Source organism: Rattus norvegicus, chromosome 13 (assembly GCF_021556685.1).
Source record: "Rattus norvegicus strain SHRSP/BbbUtx chromosome 13, alternate assembly SHRSP_T2T, whole genome shotgun sequence".
Classification (NCBI taxonomy): domain Eukaryota; kingdom Metazoa; phylum Chordata; class Mammalia; order Rodentia; family Muridae; genus Rattus; species Rattus norvegicus.
In genome coordinates, this window is record NC_141546.1 from 40491987 (window position 1) to 40516257 (window position 24271).

The 24271-nt window shown below is 46.2% G+C and overlaps 1 protein-coding gene across 6 annotated transcripts in view; it reads right to left on the bottom strand.

Moving 5' to 3' along the window:
* Positions 1-24271, bottom strand: part of Nckap5 (NCK-associated protein 5) — a 901285-nt gene that overhangs the window by 562907 nt on the left and 314107 nt on the right. Inside the window, exon 1 of one of the 6 annotated variants that reach the window (XM_087581941.1) lies at positions 23528-23954. The exons of the other annotated variants lie outside the window; for them this stretch is intronic. The gene's annotated coding sequence lies outside the window, so the exon portion shown is untranslated. Of the gene's footprint in view, positions 1-23527; positions 23955-24271 lie in introns of those variants that run through there. 6 annotated transcript variants of the gene reach the window in all.

A 24271-nucleotide genomic window follows, 5' to 3' on the forward strand; every position in this document is an offset into this window, starting at 1 on the left:
TTTTTAGTTCTTCAACCCATTTTTGAAAACAAGCAAATGCTGTCAGTATCAAATTTCATGAAGAGCATGTTTTCTTTTTCTAAACAGTTAAATTAACAGTCCATTTAGAAAGGTCAACTTCTGACTTACTCTTGGAATTACTCTGCTAGAACTAAAGGGATATGGCCTTTCACTTAACAAATGTGATCATGCTTTTACAAGCAAGACATTTACTCCAAGGCTGGTAAAGGGACTCTGAACAGAGGAGTCTCCCATGGAGCCTGACGACCTAGGTTTGCCAGACAGTACCTACATAATGAAAAGAGAGAACCAACTATCGAAAGTTGTCTGCTGGCTTACATACATACACCTTGTCCCATAAATACCCAAACACTCTCTCTCTCTCTCTCTCACTCTCTCTCTCTCTCTCTCTCTCTCTCTCTCTCTCTCTCTCTCACACACACACACACACACACACACACACAGAGAGAGACAGAGACAGAGAGACAGAGACAGAGACACGGAGAGAAACAGAGACAGACAGAGAGACAGACAGACAGAGACAGACAGACAGACACAGGCAGACACAGACAGACACAGGCAGACACAGACAGACACAGACAGATGGAAAGACAAAGAGATGAACAGGAAAAAATTTTTGAAAAATGACACTCAAAAATCTTTACAGACCCAAACTGGACACGACACACTAAGAACACATCCAAGAGTTTACTTTTCTTCCATGATATCTTGTAGGTGACCACTGGGAAGGTTTGTTTGGTTTTCTTGTTTGTCTGTCTGTTTGTTTGCTTTTTAAGCAGCTTTATGACACAGTGCTCCATGCAAAAGATCAGAACATTGTGAATATCAATATTAGTTGACTATAAAACTAGAGTAGTTTGGTAAGCTAGGGCTCGTAGCTTACCCCCTCTCCAAAATCAAAAATACCATTTCTATTTTAGATTTAAAGTATGGGTGTTCTTAGATGTCCATATTACATTTAAATAGAAAGGGCAGGCACTGTTTGAGTCCTTTGCAGATTTTTCTCTCATATTCCTCTTTTCAATTCTTGGCATAGACAATCCTGGATCCTTCTATTCCTTATGTGCAGCCTCCTGATTTTGTAAAACCATCAAAAACCTGAGTTTTAATCATCAGAGACAGGAACTGCTCACTGGAGCTGTACATGAACAGAGTTGTTCAAGACTCATGTTTTGAGGTTTGTTGGTTTTGTTGTTATTTTGTTTTGTTTTGAGAAGAAAAAGACCATTCTAGTTGAATGATGGTTTCATGGTGTGAGGCCCAGGAAAGAGACTACTCATGGCAGTTACAGATTGCAGGGCTGCCCAGCGTCTTATCCATGGAGCAGCTAGAGCCCTCAGAACTGCTGGTCCCACCTGCTACCTAACAGCAGTTCAGGTAAAGTAGGAAAAATCCCTGCCACTGGGTTTGCTTTTGATTCCACCCAGTAGCTATGGAAACTATCTTTCAGAAGCCAATTGGTCCCCTTCCCTGCAAAACATACAAAATGAAACTATTTCTTACCCTGCTCATAGAGGCCAGGGTTGAAAGCTTCATTTTTCAACCCTGTCCACTTATCTACGTCCTCTGCAGCCTGAGCTTGGGTATTTATGAGCTAAGGCTATGCTGTTTGATGGATGCTTGGATTTCAATAAGGACGAACTTAAAGGCATTTCTAAATTAGGCTGCAAAGAGTGACAATATCTAGATGACATAAACATTTGTGGGCTCTGATTCTGATGCTCCAAGAAATATAAAATCTGCCTCCTAAGATCTCGCTCTCGCTCTCGCTCTCGCTCTCCCTCTCCCTCTCTCTCGCGCTCTCCTTAACCACAGGCGGGCACTTGCACTTGAACCCTCTTTGCATGCCATTTCACTGACCCTCATATTCATTTCCTTACTGTTCACAGGATAGCAGCTATGACCCACAGCCCAGAGCTGCTTTTGATTTAAGCTTTGTCTTCAGTGGGCTGCGGATAGTTGAGTTGGTGGGATGCTTATGCAGCTTCCATGAAGTCCCAAGTCCCAACCCTGGCACAGTATATACCTCATGTGGTCATTCACACCCAAAATCCCAGTGCAAAGCAGGTGGAGGAAGGAAGATCTGATATTTAATTTACCCTTGGCTCCACAGTTTAGGCCAACATGAGATATAGGAGACCCTCTCTCAGAAGGTCGAAAATTAATTATTGATTGATCTATTGATTTAAGACTCTCTCAACAGGGCAAGCTGAAAAAGAAAAATACACAGAAACTGAACCAGCAGCCAAAGGTCAAGCACCGGCTGAACCTAAGCCCCCGCACATATGTAGCAGATGTGCAGCTTGGTCTTCATATGGGTCCCCCAACCACTGGAACAGGAGCTGTCCCTGACTCTGTTGCCTGCCTGTGGATCCTGTCCCCCTAACTGGGTGGCCTTGTCTGGCCTCAGTGGGAAGGGATATGCACAGTCCTGTGGTGACTTGATATCCCAGGGTGGTTGGTACACAGGTACGAGCGGGGTTTCCCTTTCACAGAAGAGAAAGGTAGGGAGTAGATGAGAGGGGCTCTGTGAAGGGGGACTGGGAAGAGATGGGGATGTAAAATAAATAAATATGTAGACAGACAGACAGAGAGACAGACAGACAGATTAAACTATCAAATGGGACTAGGGTTTCTTTCATTATGGACTTTAACATCTCATCTTTAAAATCCCATTCCAGTTCCTTTAGTGACACAAATTTCTGGGGTCTGCCATATGTGTCCTTACCAATATTACCAATATTTAGCTTTCCTTTCGATGCATAACTGAATAAAGACGCCATTCTGAAGATGATGTCATTTCCCACCCCGAGGGTCACTTTATTCACTTTGATGGTCTTGCTGCCCCATGTACTCTATAACCAACCACAGCATCATACACCCTACAACCAAACCACTGCACCATCCATACTTCCCCAAAACCACTGCACCATCCACACTGCACCCAAACCACTGTGCTATCCACACTGCACCCAAACCACTGTGCTATCCACACTGCACCCAAACCACTGTGCCATCCACACTGCACCCAAACCACTGCACCATCCACACTACACCCAAACCACTGCACCATCCACACTACACCCAAACCACTGCACCATACACACTGCACCCAAACCACTGCACCATACACACTGCACCCAAACCACTGCACCATCCACACTGCACCCAAACCACTGCACCATACACACTGCACCCAAACCACTGCACCATACACACTGCACCCAAACCACTGCACCATACACACTGCACCCAAACCACTGCACCATACACACTGCACCCAAACCACTGCACCATCCACACTGCACCCAAACCACTGCACCATCCACACTGCACCCAAACCACTGCACCATACACACTGCACCCAAACCACTGCACCATACACACTGCACGCAAACCACTGCACCATACACACTGCACGCAAACCACTGTGCTATCCACACTGCACTCAAACCACTGCACCATACACACTGCACCCAAACCACTGTGCCATACACACTGCACGCAAACCACTGCACCATCCATACTTCCCCCAAACCACTGCACCTTCCACACTGCACCCAAACCACTGCGCCATCCACACTACACCCAAACCACTGCACCATCTACACTACACCCAAACCACTGCACCATCCACACTGCACCCAAACCACTGCACCATCCACACTGCACCCAAACCACTGCACCATACACACTGCACCCAAACCACTGCACCATACACACTGCACGCAAACCATTGTGCTATCCACACTGCACTCAAACCACTGCACCATACACACTGCACCCAAACCACTGTGCCATACACACTGCACGCAAACCACTGTACCATCCATACTTCCCCCAAACCACTGCACCTTCCACACTGCACCCAAACCACTGCGCCATCCACACTACACCCAAACCACTGCACCATCTACACTACACCCAAACCACTGCACCATCCACACTGCACCCAAACCACTGCACCATCTACACTACACCCAAACCACTGCACCATCCACACTGCACCCAAACCACTGCACCATACACACTGCACCCAAACCACTGCACCATACACACTGCACACAAACCACTGCACCATCCACACTGCACCCAAACCACTGCACCATCCACACTGCACCCAAACCACTGCACCATACACACTGCACACAAACCACTGCACCATACACACTGCACGCAAACCATTGTGCTATCCACACTGCACTCAAACCACTGCACCATACACACTGCACCCAAACCACTGTGCCATACACACTGCACGCAAACCACTGCACCATCCATACTTCCCCCAAACCACTGCACCTTCCACACTGCACCCAAACCACTGCGCCATCCACACTACACCCAAACCACTGCACCATCTACACTACACCCAAACCACTGCACCATCCACACTGCACCCAAACCACTGCACCATCTACACTACACCCAAACCACTGCACCATCCACACTGCACCCAAACCACTGCACCATACACACTGCACCCAAACCACTGCACCATACACACTGCACCCAAACCACTGCACCATACACACTGCACCCAAACCACTGCACCATCCATACTTCCCCAAAACCACTGCACCATCCACACTGCACCCAAACCACTGTGCCATCCACACTACACCCAAACCACTGCACCATCCATACTTCCCCAAAACCACTGCACCATCCACACTGCACCCAAACCACTGCACCATACACACTGCACCCAAACCACTGCACCATACACACTGCACCCAAACCACTGTGCCATCCACACTACACCCAAACCACTGCACCATCCATACTTCCCCAAAACCACTGAACCATCAACACTGCACCCAAACCACTGCACCATACACACTGCACCCAAACCACTGCACCATCCATACTTCCCCAAAACCACTGCACCATCCACACTGCACCCAAACCACTGCACCATACACACTGCACGCAAACCACTGTGCTATCCACACTGCACCCAAACTACTGCACCATACACACTGCACCCAAACTACTGCACCATACACACTACACCCAAACCACTGCACCATCCACACTGCACCCAAACCACTGCACCATACACACTGCACCCAAACCACTGCACCATACACATTGCACCCAAACCACTGCACCATCCACACTGCACCCAAACCACTGCACCATCCACACTACAACCAAACCACTGCACCATCCACACTACACCCAAACCACTGCACCATACACACTGCACCCAAACCACTGTCCATACCACCATCCATACTTCCCCAAAACCACTGCACCTTCCACACTGCACCCAAACCACTGCGCCATCCACACTATACCCAAACCACTGCACCATCTACACTGCACCCAAACCACTGCACCATACACACTGCACCCAAACCACTGCACCATCTACACTACACCCAAACCACTGCACCATACACACTGCACCCAAACCACTGCACCATACACACTGCACCCAAACCACTGCACCATCCACACTGCACCCAAACCACTGCACCATCCATACTTCCCCAAAACCACTGCACCATCCACACTGCACCCAAACCACTGTGCTATCCACACTGCACCCAAACCACTGTGCCATACACACTGCACCCAAACCACTGCACCATACACACTGCACCCAAACCACTGCACCATTCACACTGTACCCAAACCACTGCACCATCCACACTGCACCCAAACCACTGCACCATACACACTGCACCCAAACCACTGCACCATCCATAGTTCCCCAAAACCACTGCACCATCCACACTGCACCCAAACCACTGCACCATCCACACTGCACCCAAACCACTGCACCATCCACACTACACCCAAACCACTGCACCATCCATACTTCCCCAAAACCACTGCACCATCCACACTGCACCCAAACCACTGCACCATCCACACTGCACCCAAACCACTGCACCATTCACACTGCACCCAAACCACTGCACCATACACGCTGCACCCAAACCACTGCACCATACACACTGCACCCAAACCACTGTGCTATCCACACTGCACCCAAACCACTGTGCCATCCTTTTCTCAGCAGCTTTCATCAGACTGAAAATCCACATGGTCAGAAGAACATGATTCTAGCATGCTCTATTCCCCCACTGGTTAATTTCCTTTTCGCCTTTATCTTGACTCCCTTCAGTCTCATAAAAGTTATTGACAGCATACTGTTTATAGTGTGTTACTTTACACACAGTTACCGTGACACTCAAAATATTAAAATCTACGACACCCAAGACAATCTTAAAGAAGATTGACAGAAGTTACAGGACTTAGACTTGGGAATGATTAGAGACACAAAAGTAAGACATTGTGTTGAACGAGAAATAAATAAATGCACAAGTAACAAAAGGGAGATCTAGATACACAGTTACATGTTATGCTACAAATTGGCTGGAGCAAGAGATGGGCTTCAGTTCCCAACACCACACCAGGCAACTGACAACCACCTATAACTCTAGCTCCCAGGGCTCTGACTCTTGGCCTAAATGTACAACTGCATTCATTCATGCACACATACTCACATGCAAACATAATACTTCTTACATCTTTTAAAATATGGAGAAGAAAATATTTGCAAGATTATGGCTACCTTCGGGAAAGAAATAATTCTCAATTCTTAACTACTAGCCAAAAATGTACACCTACGGGACCACACATATAAATACGAAAAAACAGAAAGCTACTATTTAAAAAAACCCAAAGATGAAAACCTGTATTTTAACGACTTTTGGATAATCAAAGGTTCCTTAAGGAAGTGGGAGCAAATCAGAAGCATGACATGAGAAAGCTAATAATTTTCTTCATATGAAGAACTTCTCACACCAAATATGCATTCCAAAAAGTTTAAATGAAAGCTACAGGATGATAAATTCATTTTCAGTTTCTATACTCAGTTAAGGATTGGAAAAGGTGAAACGTCTGTAGGTGAGAACAGGAGTTTCGTACTCTGCTGGTGGAGTGGAAATGGGTGTAATACCTGGATGTGTCTTGAGACAGCAGTAACCACAGCTGGACAGCGGTGTAGTCGAAAGGCAAAACTCCTGCAGGGGAGCTGGGAAAGTAACTCAGTTACTAAGGCACCTGCCACAGGACCTGAGGTAGATCCTAAGAACCAGTGTAATAACCAGGACAACTGTATGTGCTTACAGGCCCAGCTCTGGGGAGGTGGGGACAGGTGGATGCCCTGGGGCTTGCTAGTCAGCCGGCCTAGACTACCTGGTGAAGAAAATGAGCGAACAAAACTAAAAGTGGACAATGCCAGAACGACAGTACATACACTCCACATGAAAACATGCCTACATAATACATGCGCACACATGAATATGCAGTGGCATATGCACATATGTAAGAATGTTTGTACCAACCAGCTGCATCAAAGCCCCAGAAATCCTGCCTGCCCACCTAGAGCCTATTATATAAAAAGCTGTGTTCTCCATTACTGAATCAGTTCGCAGATACTTATATTAATGTAATTGAGCAGCACAATCCTAACAGAAAAATGCAGGAAAGCCAAAACAAGAGGACAGAGTGGGTTTTTTTAATATCAAGAGAAACAATCTTCTGTAAGAGAAATCGGCATAGTATTTGCAGGTAACTGAAACAGGAACAGGATGCATTCATTTCTGGCTTCCTTCTCTTTATCCCAGAGCTGATCAGATGGCTTTGGGCTTCGTGACAAACCAAGGAAACACTGCTTGTGCGCCAATCTGCATGTCTGCTCCACTCTGACAAAGGGTTTTTTTTTTTTTTAATGGCAGGCATATGTGCATACTCATAAACACAATTACAAGTAAAATAAATCCTTAAATTTAAAAAAAATGGCAGGTATCTTTCCTACTTAAAAATGAAAATCTGATATATATTCAAAGCATAAGTATCTCTCTATACAAAGTCATATAAAGTTATATATCATATGTAATTGTAAAGTCAGGCAACTTGAGAAGAATGAGAGTATGAACAGATAATGCATCGAGACTAGTTTCAATCAGCCATTTAGCCAGTTCTTACATTACGCTAATATTTGCAAAATGACAGAAATATTTGTAATCATACAAGAAATATTTCTACATCTCTCCAGGACTTCTTCTCTGGATAAAAAAAAAAGGAAGAACTAAGATTTAATTTGAGAGAGAGAGAGAAAGGCAAGGGAGGTAGACAGTGGCAGCAGACACTAAGTGGTTATGATTCAGGAACAGCCAGTTCTATAATGTTTCAGCAGCTATGCTGCAGAGACCGAGAGAATGGCGGTCTGGGTCTGGAGTTATCATGACAGTCCTCATGGAAGAGGCGAGACTGGGGACAGAATGGAGGCAGGAGTGGTGTGGGGATTCAGTCTCTCAGGAGAAAGCCCTGGTGATGAGCAGGAGAGGGAGAACTGGGTGCTGGAAGGAGGTGAGGACAGGCAAGACTACGCCATCCTGAGGAAGAGGATAAAGGGAAGTCACAGGGGAAGGAGACTGCGTGAGAGCCAAGCTGTCTGCTTATGAAAAGGCAATCACAGGCTCCCCTCAGACACTTACCAAAACGAGTTAGCAATACATGCGTTCCTTCAACAGCTTCTACTGAGGGCCAATCTTCTCCAAACTTCTACATTAGCAAGGAATAAAACAATTTTCCTGGACTGTATCTGGTACGTATGTCTTAGTTTCGTTTCGTGCTTATATTGCTTTTTTATGTCAACATGACATAAGCTGGAGTCATCGGCTAGGAGAGAGCCTCAGTAGGTGGGAAAATACCTCCATAAGATCCACCTGTTTGGCATTTTCTTAATTAGTGATCAATAGAGGAGGACCCACTTCACTGTGGGCTGTGCCATCCCTGAGTTAGTGGTCATGGGTTCTATAAGAACTGGGTTGAAAAAGCAATGAGGACCAAGCCCTAGGCAGTACTCCTCCATGGTCTCTGCATCAGTTCCTGCATCCAGGTCCCGGCCCTGTTTGAGTTCCTACCTTGACTGCCCTTGGTGATAAATTCACACCTGCAAGTGTAAGCTGAACTACACTTTCCTCCTCAAGTTGTTTTCTGGTCATGATGTCTCATCACAGCAATAGAAATTCTAACTAAAATACTGCTTCTGTGGTAACATACCCCAGCAAAAGTTTTGCTCACAGTGCCACTATTTCCAGAAATCTACATGGAAGGAGCCTGAAGCCACTGCGCACGTAACATCCACCATGGAGGGCAAAGAGCAATGAACAGGTGCTTACATGTCCGTGCCCAGCTTCTTCTTGACTTTCCCTTCAGTCATGGACCCCAGGCCAGCTCAATCAACCCAATTGAGAAAAATCAACCCCAACGATGCCCATAGGCCAACCAATCTAGAGATTTCTTCATTGAGAAGCGACTTTCTGAAGATTCTGGATTGTGTCAGGTTGACAATTAAAACCAAACATCACAATCCACCGAGGGTAAAATGGGTTAGACCGAAAACACCTGAGAGCATTAGGGATCTTACCAAGAAAGTGTACTTGGAAGAGGCCTGAAGCCAAGAGCTGGGGTCTGGGGCAATGCCTCCTGGAGGCCAGGGATGACGCAAAGGCTGGATAACCAGGCTTCCCCGGGTTCCATTCTGCACTGCTGCAGTGATTCATGGAACTTTGATTCTGTGTTCCGTGGGTATCGGAACAAGCACTGAAACATAAAGTGCAGTCTTTTTGAAGCTATTAGTTTATACTTATGGCAAATGCATATACTACAGCTTGTTCATATCCACCCAGTGACATGCTCATGTCTTCCTTTTTTTTTTTTTTTTTTTTTTTTTTTGGTTTTTTCGGAGCTGGGGACCAAACCCAGGGCCTTGTGCTTCCTAGGTAAGCGCTCTACCACTGAGCTAAATCCCCAGCCCCCATGCTCATGTCTTCCTGTCCCACTCCTGTTGATTCCTGTCCTCTTCCAACGAATCCCACGTCTACCTGCTTTCAGGCAACTGTCCTAATTGTGATTTGGTTTTGCTCTGCTTTGGTTTCTCGGCAACTCAATGAGTTTCTTTAGTGTTATTGACCGACTCTTGGGTGAGAGGTTATTTACAGGGCTCTGGACAACTTGCCAGTGGCTATGCCACTAAAGGAAATGCCCCCCTCTCCCCTCTAGCAACCATTAACTCTGTCTAGATCCTTTATGCGCCTTCACCTTACTAGCTATACATGAACTGCAAAGAACTCCTCAGTGAGTCCCACCTCTTCCAATGGTAAAATGTTGACAGACCTAAGTAGTCAGCCTGTGATGCAGTAATCATAACTATTGGGGGTCCAAGGGTGCAGCCACCATGCCACTACTGGAAGACACTTCCACAGCCCTCCTCTCCTTCTTTAAAATGCCTTTCTTTTTATAAATTCTTGCCCAGAATTAAATGAGGAGGGGGTTCAGAACAGAACAGTGAACAGCAAGGCAGTGCTGGGTCTGCCTCTAGGAGGCATGCAGGCTTTCCACAGAATGAAACTTTAGCGATTTTACTCCTCCCTTGATCTCTAGTTCCCAAAAGTTCCTCAGTCCAGCATAGCTTTCAATAGCCAAACGAGACTGGAATTTTTTTTATCGTTTTCTCTAAGTCTGATTTCTCTTGCTTCATTTAGCGTACAAATGTTGACAGTTTTCCGAAGGAAATCATACATAGCCCATATACTATATATACTATTCATGATTATGTGTATTTTTACATAGTGCTCTGTGTACGATCATTTAATGTGTGTAGCTACATTTAAGGAGGAACAAAAAATACAATTTGGAACAGGGCTATGGGCTGTTTTTCTTTTTCTTTTTTAAATTGTCCTGTCATGGATGCTAAGACGATGTCTCCGTGAATAAAGGGGTTTGCCACCAAGCCTAAACACCTAAGTTTAATGTACAGGACTCATGTGAGAGGAGTATTGACTCCTTCAAACTGTCCTCTGGCCACTGTAACACACAAAGACAGACAGATGGACAGACACACAGACACAGGCACATATGCTAAATAAATAAACAAAGAAATAAATGTGAAAATATCAACTGTCCTCTGGCTTCTGGCAGAATGAATGGGATGGTGAGATGAGAGAACAGTATGTTAAGTAAAAGATGGATAGGTTTGTTCATGTTCTTCCTCAAATGTGGGTATTTTTAAAAAATCAATGGAAATGTACAAAAATGAAGCCCAGAACCTTGAACCCTTAGTCCTCAGCTGGTGGCACTGTCTGAGATGGTTGTGGATCTCTTGGCAGTTGGTGACTTCTGGAGAAGGTAAGTCGGTGGGGACTGGTATTGTTTACAGGCTAACCCTTCCTCTTGTTCACTCTATGCTTTCTAACAGTGGATGCAATGTGACCAGCTGCCTCCCACTCCTGCGCCATGCCTTCCCCAGCTGCCACCATACCTTCCCTGTCATGACAAACACTATCCTCAAAGCCAGAGCCACAGCAAACCCCTCCTTCGTTCCGCTGCTTCTTGTGAAGTAGTTTGCCACAGCAGCAAGCAGGTCTGCTATAACAGCATTAATGCAAATAGTGTTACACTCAGCCCGAGAGCTCCACAACACAGTGCATAGTGGTTTAGACACCTCTTACAACCTCATGAAGAACTGGAGAGTTTGAAGGTTCCAACAAAGCAACGCTGAGGAGACTAGAACACGACTACCTTGACTGCACCAGCACATGCTATGTCCATGCCCGTGCACCAAGACATCATACTGTACCCCATACGCAAATAAGTTTTCATTACATGTCAATTAGACATTTGAGGAGATAGAAATACTTATCTCTTCCTACATGGTCATTATTCACTCCATATGTACACTGAGGGATCACCCTGGACCTCATATACATTTGTATAAAAGGTTTTTTTTAATGAATCAAATGAATCAATTATCTTAATGTTGCCAGGGACCTGCATAATTTTCACTACACAAACCTTGCTCTAGTAAGACCAGTGGCTGTTTTATGACCAACTCCTTAACGATGCTGATACAAAAAATGAGAAATGGTAAAAATATAGTTATTACATTCAGCAATTCATTTATTCCATGTTGACTCTTTACTCCCTTAAAATTTGTTAGATTTGATTGATTGATGATTGATTAATTGATTTTTTATTCCCCAACCCCCTCAAGTTGTACAACTTGCAACAAAATCACATAAGAAAGTTCTGCCCATGCACAAACATCATCTTAAATAACAACGGTAATAAAATAACAATAATTAATAATAATTAACAGCAACAACAGCAGCAACAACTTCCAGAGACTCAAGGTCTCATGTGGTAAGAAGCATTCAAGTCAGACACACAGCACTGAATGTAGACACTGTCCTAAGTGGTTAAAGATACACTGGAGTTTTCTTGAAAAGAATGCATCCAAAGAATAGAGAAAAGCTGCTATCCACTTGGAAACCCAGTGCCTTACAACACCCTCTTTTTAATCCGGACAGTTTCTTTTGTTTGTTTGCATTATAGGATGGGGGTGAGTATGTGTTTAACATGCATCTCTGTTTTCTAAAGTCAGAAGACACTGGATATCTTGTCTACCACTCTATACCTTGTTCCATTGAGACAGGGTCTCTCACTGAACCTAGAGCTGGGGTCCTAGCTAGCAAGGCCCAGCTATGTGCCTGTCTCTGCCCCCGACCATGCTGAGGTTATTTATAGCATGACCACATACATCCTTGCTGCATGGTTTCTGGAGATTTGAACTTGCATCACCATGCTCTCACTGTAAGTTCTCTTAACTGCTGAGCTATCTCCCCAGTCACCACAGCGACCATTTCTGCTGCAGCTCTTTAAGTTTATCTCTACATACTTGTTCCAGAATTGCTCTGAAATACGATCAAATGTCTTCCTCTGCGAGGAAACAGGAAATGGGTATTTTAAACCCTGTCAAGGAATGTGTGGTCTGTCTGCCAATAAGGTCACATGTTAATTGCTCACTAATAGACAGATCACATTATTGATGAAGTGTTGAAGGCAGCTGAGGAATTCATCCTAAAAAGCTCTGTGGATATTCTGTCAATGCAACTGTTGCTGACCAGGAAGAAAACAAACTCTTTGCAGAAAGGAAACCACAAGGACCTAAGCCACAGTGTAGCTGCTTTCCCATGAACCAGCCACAAACCATCCTTCAGTTCAATGCTCTGTTGACCAAGTGGCTCTCTCACTATGTCTTCCTCAAATTACACCTAGTTGCACAGAGGTGCATGTCTCACCCCTTGATGTATGCTACACAGAAAGGAGGGAGAAAGACCTCCATCCAATCAGATGCCTTGAAGTGACCTGAACCTGAAGTGAGCAGGCCTAAAGCGTCTGGGATATCCCTCAGGTTTGCTTCCTTCCGGTCTATGAAGCAAGTCATCTCTCCCATTTTCCATAATTTTGTGACCTCAACCCCCTCCCCCTAATACAGCCTCTTACCTTCAAAAGGCATCCTACATAGTGGTATGGGCTGAAGAGATAGCTCAAGGACAAGGACCTAGCTGATATTCAGAACCCAAGTAAGGAGGCCAGGCAAGGTGGTACACACTTGTGATCCCAGAACTGGGGAAGCTGAGGCAGGGGCTTACCTAGGGCTCACTGACATTGTTAGTCTATCATACCCGGCCAGGGAGAGATGCTGTCTCAAAAAGTAGAGATGGGTAGCAAGTAAGGATAATTGAGGCTGCCTTTGGACCTCCAAACAACGGGCACACATAGCCACGTACACATGTGCACCTACACACAAACACATCGGGAGATCAGGAGAGAGGGGAGGACCTCTGCTACTGGAAGGAAACAGGACAGGAGATCTTTGGTCTCCAGCCCAAATTGTGACGCTACCTTCCCACATGTCCTTAGTAAATCTATTTGGACTTCTTGGGCCTTTGCTTATTAATGTCTAAAATGTGAGAACAAGATCAAAGATCCTGCTGAGCCATACTGCTGCTTTAAGGGTCTCCTGTACACAACTGGGAGATACAACGGTTCATAGCAATGGCCTTCAGCCCTGACCTAGCTCAACCTCACACCCAATACAGACTTCTCTCTTTATTTCCTACCAAGTGGTCACCAGAGCCGGCCCTGACCCTCAGCAACAGCCACCTGGTCTTTCCTAACTTCCAGTTCACACTTTCTCTGGCCTGACAGACACCATCCTCTCCTCAACTCTGAGGCTAGCAGTAGTCCTGACATGCATTCTCGCTCTCTTTCTCCCCTCTCCCCCCACCTTCTCTCCTCACCTCCTTAGATTCTTATCTGTTCTTTCCCTCTCCTCCCTTCCCTTTCTTCTCCCCCTTCTCTTTCTCCAGCCCCTTTCCCTCCCTCTTGCCACTCGACCTCTTCTTGCCCCCTTCCCTTCCCGTTCTCTCTCCTCTTGACCTCTCTACTCTGCATCTTAATCAGCTTCCCCTTTTTTCTCTCCTTGTTTTTCTCCCCCTCCTCTTTTTCTTTCCCTCCTTCCTTCCCCTTTCTCTTTCTTCTTTCTCTCTTCTCCCCTATTTCCTTGCCCTTCCCCCACTTTCTTTCCCCTCTCCTTTCTCTCCTCATCTCCTTGGAATCGGCCTCTAAAGGTATTTGTCATAGACTGTAATTCAGCTTTCAAGGACTCACCTCGACTAATCCACATTCATTTATTATCCTCTATGATTTATTCTCATTCATTAAAATAATGTCTCAGAATGCTTCCTCCCTTCTCCTGCACCCCACATGCCTGTATCCTAATACCTTGTGCCTATTGGTTTGGAACCTCACATAGCAAGAAAGGCTTAGCAAACACAGTGAAGAATCTCAAGATATTATAGGTTACCTGGATTGACTTGATGTCATCAGCAGGGTCTTTAGATGGGACGCAGATGAGTCCCAGCCACAGAAGCTGTTCAGGTGGATATTATTGCTAGAAGGGTCACAGAACAAGGCATTGAGCAGACTATCAACTGTGGGAAAGGCTCCTGTGTCCCTGAAGCTTTTAGAAAGAATGTGGCCCTGCCCACAACCTTACGCTTGGCCTTCTGATTTCTAGAAGTGAGATAATGCCCCATGTGTTGCTCAGAGGCACAAAGTTTGTAACAATTTGCTAAAATCTGCACTGGAAATTCACATGTCTTCTCAGAGAATACTCCCACCCCCAGGCAGCCTCCATCCCAGACTTTCTTCCTCCGTCTTTCTCCAGTCTTCCCTAGCAAATTGTTAGGGGGGGATCCCCCCTCTTACTGGCTCCGCAGTCAGTAACAATCAGGGACAGCTGGACACTGTCTCCATGGGCTCAGCCCTATATGCTACAACTACACCATACTTCCTTCCAAACATTTAAGAGGAGAGGGAAGAAAGGTTGTAGGAGACAACACTTGGAAAGGACTGCTGCTGTGAAAAATTGTCTTCTGCACATGACAGCACATTGCACATGCGGGCTCACACAGTCTATTGTTGGCCTGCACAAGAACTGTACAAAATTCACCATACATGCTGGTATGATGAAACATGAAAGGACTCAATAAGACCCCACTCCCAGGTGAGTTGAAATTGACAGCTGGTGGCTACTGGGAAAGGGAAGGGAAAGGAAGGAAAGGGAAGCAGAAAGTCAGTTTTCTTTCAGATGTAGCTCCTGGTAGGTCAGCCATGTTCTAGGAGATGGCCCAGGACCCAAATGCATACCAGGCACATTAATTAGACTCAATGAGTTAACAAAAGAGGCATTGGTAGAGAAGTACAGAGGACGAGTCTTATAGTAGTTGAAAGGAGGGATAGGGTATATATATATGGTTGAAAAATATATATAGAATTCTCAGAACGTGTGTGTGTGTGTGTGTGTGTGTGTGTGTGTGTGTGTGTGTGTAGTTACATGGGTTACCTGTGTTGACTTGATGTCATCAGCAGTGTCTTTAGAGGGGACTCAGAGATATATATGGTAACCACTGAGTAGCCCTTCTAGGGAGGAAATGAAAGCAGAGAAATATCTCACGAAAATCCAAGAGACAGTCACCCAAGACAGCTGATAGGGCCTGAGTACAGCAGGGCCTTGACCTAGGACAGAAGCAGCTGGCCAAAAGCCCAGAAGCAGGCAGGAACAGGCAAGGCAGGGTGACCACATCCCAGTGACCACTAGATGGGTTTCTGGATGGCTGAACCCTGTGCCTTACTTATCCCTGGCATCCACCATGCCAAACAACCTGGGCATAGACACCACTTTAGGCATGTGAGAAACTGTGCCAGGCACGCCTGCTGAAACATGAAAGGGTAGCTGAGGACGAGGCCACAGGCTCCTTGGGCACCAAGGACAGATGCTCTGCTGGGCACTTCCTCAGTGGAAAAGCACTGAATTGGAAACACATTTTCTCAGATGGACTTTTAGAAGCCTCATGACAAGCATCTGTCTCCAGATTAAAGGCTCCCCATCAAGCAAGGGAACAGAGAACTGACACTTGCATGTGTTCTCTAGCACTCTTTTTTGTGTTTGTTTGTGTATACACATGAGTGTAAATACGAGCGTTTATGTGTGAAAGCCAGAGGTCAACCTCAGGTGTGGTACATAGTGAGACATACACATACACACACACACACACACACACACACACGAATACATACACACATTAATACATACATGCATACATACATACATACATGCATACATACATACTTACTTACAGAGATGGGGGAGAGTTGGAGGACAGAGCTTTGTGTGTGTGTGTGTGTGTGTGTGTGTGTGTGTGTGTGTGTGTGTTATCTACAAGTGTGAGGGAGAACACACTTATATGCATAGCCAGATTCCAAAGGTATCAGATATTGCCCTGTAACATGTTTGTTTGTTTGGTTGTTTTCTGAGATGGTGTCTCTCAAAGCACACATTTTAGGCTAGAATGACTGGCCAATCCCTGGACTCTGTCTCTCTCCCTACAGTCCCATGATTACAGAAATGTGCTTCACCTGGGTGCTGAGTATCTGAACTTACATCCACAGGCTTGTGCAGCAAGCACTTTGCCCACCAAGCCATCTCCCCATCTCTGAAAGATGTATGCTTGACTTACCGTTTTACAAGGACATTGTTTTTTTCATGTAATAAAAACCAGACATGATACACATGTGTATTTTGGCTTCGTAAACAATAAACTTCACTTTCTGGGTCTGAATAGTTCTCTCATATCCAGATTAAAGGCTCAGCAAGCCTTATAATGTCTAGCCATAATCCAATAAAACGTTTTGTTTAGGAAGAAGATATTTGATGGGCTTTGGGGTCAGCTCAGTGAGGAAAACTAATGGTGTGCAAGCATGGGACCTGAGTGTGAATCCCCACCCTGTATGTACAAAGCCAGGTGTGAGTGCCCTCACAGCTAGAATCCCAGTGTCAGGTAGCGTAGAGACAGGAGGATTACTACTAGGGTTTGCCAGCCAACAGCCTATCCTGAGGTTCAGAACGTGATGGAGCAGGTCACCTGATGTCCTCCTCTGCTCTCACACACACATAGATATGTGTGCCCACTGCTCTCATTTGTGCTAATGTGACCATGCCAGAGACCAGAGACGGGAGCAGGAAGGAAAGATGCTGGACTTCCATTTTCAGGGATCTCTTCCCTCAACAGCCAAGGAGTCACCACAGCAAGGACATGTGGCAAGCCACAAGCCTGACCCAGCTGAGGCTGGTCATCTCTGCAGCTCAGGAACTGTCAGCCCGCAGGGGGTTTGCAGGGAGCATTCCTCCTGGGAGTTGTCTCCTTTGGCCTTTAGTGACATGTTTCTTCTGCCCTGTCACCAATTTAGGCCAAAAATGAAACACATTTTCCTACCCCTTTGTGGAAGCGAGTTCATTCACCTCATTTTATACCACTGGTTTCCAAGGCCAGAGCAAACAAACTCAGAAGCTCTCTCGGCCAGCTCTAGACATGACAGAGAATTCTAGTAACCTAGTCTACAATATCTACACATGGAAATTTGTGTCTTACCTGTTGCCTGTGGAATTTAATGTCTAGAATCATCAGCTGAAATAGCCATTTACCGAAGCAAGCCTCCACCTCATCCCCTATCATCGAATGGGTGGAGGAATCATGGTGGGTTTCCCTAAGATGATAGGGAGGGTGAGTGGGACTCACAGACTAGGCTAGGTGTCTTCATTGCTACTACCAGCTCTCTTGTCAAGTAACCGGTCCAGAGTTTCAGGGCCAAGATGCCAAACTTGCCAAAGCTGTCTCTCTGTGAACTGAGTGTCACATTTTGTGCTAGGTACCGAGGCAATCCATCTCCAATTTTTCCATTCATTGATAACAACACAAAGTGTACCCAAAATGCTTAGCACTTCTACAATATGATCTGGGTCCGACTGGGGCCAATAGCATATTTGTTAAGAACTAGATGGAAGGGGGCGAATGAACACATCTCTAGGCTAGGGAGATGACTCTGGGGTTGATTACCTGTAGCACAAGAGAACCTCAATTCGGAATTCCATGAGCCACAGACTACAGTTAGAATTTGACATTATGTTCCTCTTCCTCCTCTCCCTCCTCTCCCTCCTCTCCTTCCTCCTCTCCCTTTCTCCCTTCTCTTGCTCCTCCTCCTCCTTCTTTTGTTCTTTTCCCACTCTCATGTGTGTAGGCATGTTTTAATTTGTGTGGGCATATGAAAGGGGATATATACACATTTGGATGTTCAGGCTTGGTGTAAGGAATCATCATCGATCACTCGTCCACTGTATTTACTGACGCAGAGACTCTCAATCAAATCCAGAGCTCTCTGACAGGGCCGTTCTTGCTATCCAGTTCACTCGAAGGATTGTTGACTTTCCTTCCAAGGCTGTCACACCACCTAGAACTTTTACGTGGATCCTAGGAATCTGAACTTGAGTCCTCAGCCCTGTGTGGCAAGCACACCAACCACTCAGGCATCTCCCAATGTCCAGAGCTCAAGCCTTTTGCTGATGTAATGACTCTGCACCCTCTCCTCATGGACAAGTGACCCTGGAGTCCATGCCTCCTTCCCTCCCCCTGGGAGGTACGTTCTCCATCACTTACCTCCTGTCATTCCTGTGGACTGATTTCTCTTTCTCTCTAATCAGCCCCATACTCAGGACTTGGTATAAATAATTATGTCCTTTTCCCCCCTAACCTGTAAGCTTTCGGAGTACATTTGTACATGACAATGACAATTGTTTGTATATGTATACTCACTCTTCTGAGTGATATGTACAAGTGTGTCTGCAGACGTGCATGCAAGTAGAGGCCAATGGCCAACCTTGGGCAGTGTTCTTCAGTTGACTTCCACTGTGTTGATTTTGGTTTTGCGATTTTAAAATCTTTCTTTTAATTCCATATATGCATACAATATATTTTTGACCATCTGCACTCTCCTTCTCCCTGCTTCAATTCCTACTGTATCCTCTCCAATTATGAATATTAGGCGTATAGCCAACAGCTTTCTGGTTAGATTTAATATTCAGGGCCATTGTTGTGATCTAAATAAGAATAGCCCCCATAGGCTTACATATTTGATTGCTTGGTCTTTGGGGAGTAGCATTATTTGAGAAGGACTAGGAGGTATAACCTTGTTAAGAGGAAGTATGTCACAAGGTCGGCTTTGGGCTATACCCAGGCTCATTCTCTCTGCTTACAGATCAGGATGTAGCTCTCAGGTACTTCTTCAGCACACTCCTGCCTGGCACCATGCTCCGCACCACGATGATAATAGATTAAGCCTCTGAAACTGTAAGCCGGCCTCCAATAAATAATGTATTTTGTAAGAGTCGCCTTGGTCATGGGGTCCCTTCACAGCAATAGAACAGCGACTAAAGCAGCCACTCCACAGAAGAAAACCCTTGCCCGATACTCTCTAAACCTGGCCAAGAACCCACAGTTCAGAGCTCATGGGCCCTAGAAGAGAAGCTCTTTCTACTACTTTTGTAAAGTATGACACAGTATCACACTACCTTCCAGATACTGACCTCTGTGTCCATGGATTGGAGAGCTCTCAGTCCCTGCCAGAGAAGCTTCTTTATATCTTTAATTCACTTCCCAGCCCCCTAGTCACACAGCACCTAAGTGCCTCTAATTCCAGCTCTAGGAGAACTAATGCTCACTTCTGGCTTCTAGAGGTACGTGACAAAGATTTAAGTCATTAAAAGGCAGTATCAGTTGATTTTCTTATGTGATAGGAACTAGTTTGAGTCTGTAGTTTATATAACTTCTTTCTCTCTCTTTTTTTTTTTACTCTTAAAAACTTATAAAAGTACATGGATGTTTTCATATTTTATGGAGGAAGTCTTGCTCAAATTGTATTAACGGTAAATGATGAACCTGGTATAGCTTGGTTAGTAGTGTGCTTGCCAAACATGCATGAAGCCTGGGTTCCATCCTCAGCACTGCATAGAACGCAGGCAATGCTAGCACTGGAAAGATGGGGGAGGGGATCCAAAGTCCAAGATCATCCTTCGCTACAAAGCCAGGTTAGGGCCAGCCTATGCTACAGGTGACATTGTTCCACAAACAAAAACAGAACAACCAAAAGCAGCCCCGGTGTATCTAGCATCCCTCCCACAAGGCAGCCCTCAGCAAGAACTCAAACACCTGAAATTGCTTTGAATAAAACGTTACAGAATAATATACAAGATTAGTTTGAGATCCAAAATACCAACTAAAATTTGTGGCTTTTGTTGGCATTCTAGGAAATATTTTTGGAGAGAAGTTGCAAGGGATGTTCACAATACATTACAGAAGGGCTGGGCTCTCTATTCAAGGAGCCCGGGCTAAAAAAGACAAACTATAGGGTGGTCCCCTGTCCTCCCTCCCTGTGTCGTCATAAACAGACACAAACTGCCGTGGAAGACAGGCCCTGGTTTCAGAGTGAAGGACAAACATGACAGAACTCTTGTTTGCCTTCATCGGGACTCAGGGAGACCCAAACTCCTGCTGTGTGTCCAAGTAGAGAAAATTACCCCATGCCTGCAGTAAAGAGACTCCAGAAGCCAGAGGATATCCCAGCATGCTTTATGGTTGAAGAGCACTACATCAGTGCCCCCTGGCTTTGTGAAGTTTGAGAGCCTCCCTGCAACCCCAGTTAACACTTTCATCTAAATGTGAACCCTATGTCAAGGACTGCCCAGAGCACCCGGAACCCCTATCCAGCCAGAACTAGAACTCCCTGGGCAACCAGAGCACAGCATGGAGTTCCCTCTCAGATGCACGAGTGCTTCCTGCCCTCTTGCTTCTTTGCTCAAGTTGGGCTCCAAAGTGAGCTCGGGAGCTGTCTCTGCTGTGTTTATTCTATGCATTAAAGATGCATCAGCTGCCCATTCAATTTCCATCGCTCCCTTTCTCTTTGGTTAAGCAGGATCGGCAGGCATTACAGGGCCTTTCTGAGGAATCCTCACTATTTAAAATTCCTGCTGCTGGGATTAAAGAGATAATGCCTGAGGAAGCCCTTTGTAAACTGTAAAGTCCTAATCAAATGCATGATGCCATTATGACATTCGCCATCAGAGCTGTACACAGCTTTACTGGGAACTTTAAAGTCGTTCGGAACTCCTCTCTGCTTCCTGCCCACCCAAGGGGCCCACACTGATGCCAAGGTTTGGGAATCCCCTCCAGGAAGTTTGGTTTAATACAACTAAATGAATGATTCAAAAATAGCACATGGGTTTCCAAAGCGACTCGCATACAGGAAAAATAATAAAATAAAAGAAAAGCTAAGTCTGATGGTTTAGATAATGAAAATACCCTGCCAAACACTCTGGGGAATTAGGAAAAAGGGAAGAACAAAACATTCTTATAAAGACAGTTCCAGTGGCAAGAATGAAACCATCCTTTGCACACCCTTTGGAGAGGAGGAATACAGTCTGGTCGGGGATTTATATAGGTCCAGAAATCCTGTTGGTTCTGCCAGCATGGAGAAGCAGGCTGCCTCGAGGAGGGGGGCTTGGGTTTGGCTTTATAATAAAAGTTACAAACTGCAACATTAAAAGTAGAGGTTGTTTCCTTTCTTTTCTAAGGAGATTCCCGAGGAGAAAGAAAGAAGAAGGACTTTCAGAGTGGGAAAGAGAATAGATGAAATGTGTGTGTGTGTGTGTGTGTGTGTGTGTGTGTGTGTGTGTGAGAGAGAGAGAGAGAGAGAGAGAGAGAGAGAGAGAGAGGTGGAGGGGGGAAGGACCTGAGTCTGAAACATCCAAGTATCCTGTACCCCTCCTGTAATCCTGGAGACAGTGAAATGGGAGGCTGAGACCAGCAGGCTGAGCACAGACAGCAAGTCACTTACGCATACCTGTGGTCCAGCACACAGAGACACCAACAGGAAGTTAAGAGGTTATGGGTATAAAATCACTTCTAGAAAATGACTGTGTAAACATTTACAAGAATAGTTCTGGAAACTACTACAAGGGGAATCTCTTTTAGAAATGGGTTTATGGGGAGGAGAGTAAAAATTAAAGTAGCTAGTAACCGGCCAGGAAGAGGGGCCTTGTTTATTTGAACCAAATTGGCAAAAGCCACAAGGGTAAAAAGAAATGTCAGGTGGCTACTTGTGTTTAATGAGTCTATCCTAACAGTCCCTTTTCTCTAAGGATTGGGGTGGGGATGGGGGAGGGTCTGCCTCCCAGGCAGCTTCACTCCAAAATCATATCATATTTCTGCCCATCAATCAGAATTAAGAGGCTTAGAAGGCATAGATAGTCGCTGGTAGCAACAGGACTCCAATTCAGCTGGGGCGGAGCCTGCACTGGGGTTGGGGCATGTGAAGGAGTGAGAAAAAGGCCCTGAATCTGACATACCAGGTCAGGGACCTGATGCTTATGAATAAGAGAACAGGAAACAGTTCATCTGAAGTCCCTCGCAGGCTGCTGGCGCCAGGTTTTCCATGGTGGTCCAGGTTGTTGACCTTAGAGCCCCGTTCTATACTAGGACATTGACTTTCAAGGAGAGGGAACCATCAATACAATATCTTAGGAGGAAGAAGGGGCGAAGCCAGAAAGACAATCGACTGAAGGAGCACAGTGATGCCCAGTGCCAGAATCAGCAGCCTCCCCACACATTCCAAATGTTTTACTATCTGATCACGATCATGGAGACCAAGGAATACACAGAAGTATGAGGCCCTGGATGCTTTGGGAGACCATGCTGCTTAAGATCCACGTCCTCCTCTCCCTTTACCATTACAAAAGTCCTCTATAGGAAGCGAGCCTGTGTGCACAGGGACGTTGAGCACGTGTGCGTGTTTCCGTGCGCGTTTCCAGCACAAAGCGAGGTCCCACAGGTGGAAAGGGGTGTGAGTGATGCTTGGCTTAAGCAGCTGGGGAAGACAGAGTGAATGCTAAATCGCTTTAGATCCTGCCTTGATTGTCCTGGCGCTGACTTTTGGAGCCAAAAGACTCTTCAACCTAGTGCCACCTCCCAGAGATTCTACCACACCCCTGTGGCTTTGGGATTCTATAAGGAATTCAGGGAGGGCAACAGTGTCATCAGCGACAGGGGGCAGAGGTGGACCAAGAAGAATGGAACGCTTAAAAGCGACCAGATCAGCCGGCACGAGGGGATGCCCAGGGGATGGAGGATAGAAAACAGCTCTGGGGACACGCCTGGGAGGGTGCAGGGAGCTGGCGTCCTCTTACCTGGCCTGCGGGGTAGCATTTTGCAGAGGGCCCAGGTCGTGGTGGGGGCTGCCCGCCTTGGAGGGCAGACCCTGCAATGCCGTCACTTGGGGGGCAGCAAGGAGCTGGCCTCGGAGCCCACAGTTGACAAACTTGCCATGTCAAGCCTGTCGGCGCGCGCGCGTGCTCCACAGCCCGGGCACCTAGGCTTTTGTTGTGTCGCACGCCTCCTGTCCCCAGCTCGCGCCTGCCTCCGGTGTCCCAGTGCAATCTGGGCCACAGGACCTTTCTCTCCCGCTCCGCCTGGGGACAGCAGTGCCACTTCCCTGGGAATCTCGCGCTAAAGAAATGCCCCCAAGTCCGTGGTATGGCAGGCGCGGCGGCAGCAGCAGGCGCGCACTCCTATGGGTCCGCTCTGGCCCTTGGGTTCCCACCCCCACCCTTCCCCTCCCTGCCCCGCCCCCCACTCAGAAGCTGCTCAGAATCCACCCTGTCAAATCCAGCCCATCTGCTACTATCACAATCAGTTTCAACCCAATGGTTCCACCAATCTCTGCCTGGAGTTGGAGTTGGGGACCCTCCTTGGGAGGGGTAAAGAAGGGATGCAGCGGAGAGGGGAGGAGGAGGACTCTGAATGCTAGAGAGGAGGCTTTAAGCTGTCTACCCCAAAACAAGAAACTGAAAGGAAAGGAGAATTGGGTACCAGGAGAAACCTTGCTTTCGCTTCCCAGTTTCCACTAAAAAAAAAAAGAAGAAGAAGAAGAA